Consider the following 5,838-nt stretch of genomic DNA (forward strand, 5'->3'; position numbering starts at 1 on the left):
TTCATGTGTATGGTTGTGTATGTGTTGCTTTTTTCTGGGGTTCAGAGAACAACTTTCATGGCTCTGTTTTTTTCTTCTGCCTTGTGTGTACAAGTGATCTCAAATGTAAAAATTAGTAATTACTTAATAATTGCTTTATATTTTTATCAAAAAGACTTATAAGCATATTTGGAAGCCTAATTACTTCCCCTATTGAGTATATGTACATTACTCACAATAGTTTTGAAATCACTACCAAAAATTCAGTTGATGGAAGTATTAAACAAGGTTTTCATAAAAAAAGAAATATACAGCTACTTCAAAGAATTACATTACAAAATCAAAGCCTAGAGTACCAGCATAGGCCATTGTGGTTAGTATGTATAATTTACAAATGATATACACTTAAATTATGTAAATTATCTATTGATTATTTTGTGAGAAAATATGCATGGATAAATCAGAAGCTTAGCAGGAATCTACTTTCATGACAGAAACATATAGAACAAGATAAAAACTGTAACAAGTAACAACTGTTCATGTAGGTGATAGCTGAAGAAGTTTTTGTAGTCTTTATAATAAAAGTAAGTGATTTTGTAATTCATACTAAGCTGAATATAGGAAAGAATAAATATTTTATATGCTATTATTCTAACACATTTTAAGGAAAACCTTTCTCTACTATGACAAAATGACAGTAATGTTGCAGTTCTGCAATAAAAAATAATAACGTTTTCTTCAGAAACGATTTCTGCTCTTGGTAATCATTTTTAAAAAGTTAGAAAAGAAAGGCTCTGTAGGTGGTGACTAATAGAAATAACTTTTACTAATAACAGGGAAACCTTTGCTTCTGTGTTAATTTGCACCATAATGAGAAGGTTGTTGAGTAGGACATGTTTTCTATTTTATATTTCTGGGAGTTATATTATGTAGTGAGTTTGTTTGTACGCACAGCTCACATTGTTCCTCTTAGACTGTTAAGTAAAAGAAGTACCACTAGAGAAGGCTAGCTTTGTCAGTAGTTAATCCCTCCAGAATTCACACCCTACTCACTCTTCCTTAGTCCATACCATCATATAACCAAGATTTCAACCAGGATAAGGAAGTATTCAATTTTAAAGAAAGTACTCTAAAGTCTAGAATCAACTTCCCTTCAGTGAAAATAATAGTACTCTCATTTTATTTCATAACAAGACAGCACAAAAATTGCTCCTTGGAAAAGTTAATTGAACAGTTGCATTAACCATGAGAATACTGGAAAAAAAAAACTCATAAAACCTGTTTCCTTGCATTCTCAGCCTCTTATATTTAGTAATAAAAAACCTTGCAATCAGTCTGAAAGAAGTACTCTGAAGACAAAACATGCAAAAGGAGTCCACTTCAAACACAAATGAACCTAGATTATCCTTTTTGAGTAGAACGTAGAGAAAAGATGGACACTAAAATGGGTCCTATACTCCTGATTATATAAGGAGTACTGTGGTTTGGATTTGAACTGTCTCCTTATAAAAGGCTCATGTTTTGAAAACTTGATCCACTCAGCTGGTAGATCTAATCATTGATCAATCACTGGATCATACAAACCCTGACCTAATTAATCAACTGATGGATTCATTTGATGTCAGTTAGGAAGGTGGTAGAAAGGAAGAATGTCAGACTTATTTCTTGGAAGGAAAACAACCTAATGTCTTTATTTAACTGTTTCCTACCCTTCTCTGTGTCTGGATCCCAAAAGGTGAGCAGCCTCCTTGACTACTCTCCCACTGATGTGAATTTTTGCCTGGCCACAGACTTGAAACCATTTATAAGCCACATTATGGTCTTAGTCACCCTCCATCCTCTCTTATACTTTTCCCACATTGATGAACCCTCTTTCTCTCAAGAAGTCCTACTCCCAACCTTAATTATTGTTTCTCTTTTACTTGCTGTTTCATTTTTATTTTGTTTTGTTTTGATTTGAAATCTACTGAGTTTAACAAAAGCTACCTGTTTGGGCATTGTAGTGCAGGCTACTCAACAGTGGCTACACTACTGTAGACAATGACTCCTATTCCCCTCCTATTATCAACTACTTACTGATGCACAGAGTTTGCTAATCTCATGAACCTTCTTCCAGCTTTGACTAAATACAAAATTGTATTTTCCTAGTGGCATTAGTAAACTGTGTAATTACTTTAGGGTTAATTAATTATAACTAATGGAGATAATTAACATCATCTAATAAGTCAGCTATAATTTGCTCATTTTTTTTTCATTTTGGTCCTTGTATTGGAAACATTATTTTCTCATACAATAAATCCTGATTATAGTTTCTCCTCCCTCAACTCCTCCCTGTTCCTCCTCACTTCTTTTCCTTCTGGATCCACTTCATTTCTGCATTTCATTAGAAAAGGCAGGGTTCTACCAATTAAAAAAACACATGACAAAATAAAATAAGGTAAAGCAAAAGTATGACATCTGGGTTGGTCATGGAAACCCAACAGATGGGAAAGAGACCGAAAAGCAGGCAGAAGAATGAAAGACCCACTCATTCACAAACTCAGGAGTCCCATAAAAACTATGTATGTATGTATAAAATCTAGTGCAGATATGCACAGGTCCTGTGCTTGGTGCTTTAGTCTCTGTGAGTTTATAAGAGCCTTGCTTCCCCTGGTCTTTTTCATCTCCTCTGTCTTATACTGTTTCCTGAAATCTCAGGGAGGGGATTGAATAGAGACATATTATCATTTAGAGTCTTTCCACATAATGTCTGCCTATGGGTCTCTGCATCTATTCCCATCTGCTGCAGGAGGAAGCTTCTTTGACAATGACCGAATAAGGCATATGTATGTATGTATGTATGTATGTATGTATGTATGTATGTATGTAGTGTGTGTAGTAGTTCTACCCTAGGTCTTATGTAGGCCAATGGTGGCACAGAACTTACGAAAGTAACCAATCAATGTCTGAGCTGACTGAGATGGAACCCACACCCAAAACTGGGTGACCAAGAACCAGAGACTAGATATCCCAGAGACCTAGGGTAAGATCATTTCTAACTATGGATAGGGGTCCCAAGAACTGACAAACAATCAGAGACACCTCATTTCTACCGTTACAGTTCAGTAAAAACCTCAAGCTAAACAACCACAGCACATATGCAGAAGGCCTAGTACTTATCTATGCAGGCCCAATTGATGCAGCTTCTGTCTCTGAAAGCCCCTATGAGACCTGCTTACTTGATTTTGTGGGCTGTGCTCCTGAAACTGAGGAAACTTTTAAACTTTTAGGGTTTACAGATGTCTTTATACTGCTTATCTGATTTTTATTTTACTTTAGTAGTTGATGTGTATTGAGAAATGTATCCATTTGTTTCAGAGTTTCAAATCTGGTGGGGTAAAGTTTTTTTTTATATTTTATTTTTTTTTCTTATTTTTCATATAGATCCCAGTTCCCACTCCTTCTCTTGTTCCCTACATACCTTCCTCCCTCTCTCACCCCATTCCTCACTCCCTCTCTCCTCCTTTCTCCCTCCCTCTCTCCCTTCTTCCCTCTTTCCCTCCCTCTCTCTCCCCCTCTCTCCCTCTCTTCCTCTCACCCTTCTTTCCTCCTTCCCTTCCTCCTTCCCTGCCTCCCTCCCTCCCCCTCTTCCCCCTTTCCTCTCTCTCTGCCTTCCTCCCTCCCTCTCTCCTTCCCTCTCTCTCTACCTCCCTCCCATGCTCCCCCCGACACCAACCACCCTCCCTTCCCACCCTCCCACTCCACAGGAAGGGTGGTTGATGGGAGATGTCATTCTGTATATGTTTCTCATAGTGGTTAATAAATAAAGCACTGTTGGCCAATAGGAAAGGAAGATAGGAGGGATTAGGAGAGAAGGAGGAAAGAGGAAGTAGTAAGAAGGATAGCCAAGATGGAGAGTCTGGAGAGAGCAGTAAGCGGCAGCCGGCTCTGGCAGAAATGGGTTAATACTTAAGATAGAGCTAACCGATAAGAAACTAGTAATGGGCCAACAGATTATATCAAATAGAGTCTCGGTGTGTGTTATTTGGGGCTGGCGCAGGAGGGACAAGACTTGGCAGCAGGCAGAACCCGAACTCGTTACAGGTGGTGCCGTCCAAGAGGGGTCAACAAAATTTGTCAAGTCATATGGAGTAGGGACTATGCCTTCCCTCCTGCCTCTAGGTTAAGGGAGCATCCCTTCATGGGGGATGTTCTCCCCAAAATCCTTTTGTACACCAGTGATACATCCAGATTCTACTGTCAGAGGTCCCTTAGACTGCCTAGGCCTTCTAATGAGACCCATGATCAGGGGGTCTGAGTCGGTTCAATGTTGGTTTCCCAGCTATCAGTCTGAGGGCCCATTAGCTCCTCCTTGTTCAGGTCAGCCTTCTCTGTGGGTTTCTGTAGCCTGGTCTTGTCCTCCCTCTCTGCATCTGGATTCCAGTCAGGCTCAGTGTTTAGCTGTGGGTTTTTAAAGTATGGATTTTCTGATTCTCTTGATTCCATGTTGTTATATCCCTTTTGCACCTCTAATTTTGTGGACATGTTTTTTTTTTTTTTTTTTTTTTTTTTTTTTTTTCACTGTTTTTTAAATTGGTGGATAAGGTCTTGTTCATCTATAGGGTTTCTCAATGAACCGGCTCTTTGCTTCAGATATCATTTGTATTTTTTTTATTCAGTTGTTTCTATTTTATCAATTTAAGTCTTACGTTTGATTATTTTTTGCTGTCTACTCCTTCCATGTGTGATTATTTTTCCTTTATTGTGCTAAAGGTTTCAGGTATGATGTTAAATGACAAGTGTAAGAACTCTTCAATTTCTTCATGTAGCTTTTTTAGTGCTGTGAACTTGCCCTTTAGAATTGTCTTCATTATGCCACATAAATTGGGGCATATCATGTTGTATATTAATTTCCACTAAATCCTAGAAAATCTTTAATTTGTTTCTTAATTTAGTTCTTGATCAAGTTTTCATTCAGTTATGAGTAGTTCATTTCTTCAAGTTGATAACTTTTCTGTTGTTTTTGTTATTGTTAAAGTCCAGATTTAATACTTGATGATCAGATATGAGGTATTATTCATATTATTTCATATTAATATTCATATTAGTAATATGATACATATCATACAATTTAATGATCTCATATCTGTTGAGACATGCTTCTTGTCTGAGTAAGTGGTCACTTTTATAGGAAATTTCAGGAAATGCCAAGAAGACATTTTATTCTTTGTGTTTAGGTGAAATGTTCTATAAATATCTGTTAGAGTAATTTGGTTTATAAGATCATTTACTTCAGCATTTCTCTGTTTACTTTTGTCTGGATGACCAGTCTATTGGTTGAAAAGGGGTATTGACTTCTTCTACTATCAGTGTAGTAAAATGTCCAATATGTGATTTAATATGTATACAAGTGCTCCATTTACAAACTTGGGTATCGTTGTGTTTGTGGCATAGATGTTAAGAATTTCAATGTCCTCTTGATGGATCTTTCTTTGATGAGTATGTATGTATTGTCCTTCCCTATCTGTTTTGAGTAGTTTTGAAGACTATTTTTTTTCAGCTATTAAAATGTCTGTCCCAAGTTGGTTCTTATGTCATTTGCTTAGAATATCATTTTCCATCCTTTAAAACTGAGTTGATGTTGGTACTTGATGCTAAGAAGTGTTTTTTTTGTATGTGGCAGGAAGATGTACACATTTTGGCACAAATTGTGTTACTGCTTTTTTTATTGGCAAATTGACTATTAATGTTGAGTGGTATGAAGAAACAGTGTTTATTGTGTACTATTATTTTGCTGTGGTGTGTGTGTGTGTGTGTGTGTGTGTGTGTGTGTGTGCGCGCGCGCGCGCGTGTAATCAGAGAGAGACAGAGACAGAGGGA

Source organism: Phodopus roborovskii, unplaced genomic scaffold, assembly GCF_943737965.1.
Source record: "Phodopus roborovskii unplaced genomic scaffold, PHOROB, whole genome shotgun sequence".
NCBI lineage: Eukaryota > Metazoa > Chordata > Mammalia > Rodentia > Cricetidae > Phodopus > Phodopus roborovskii.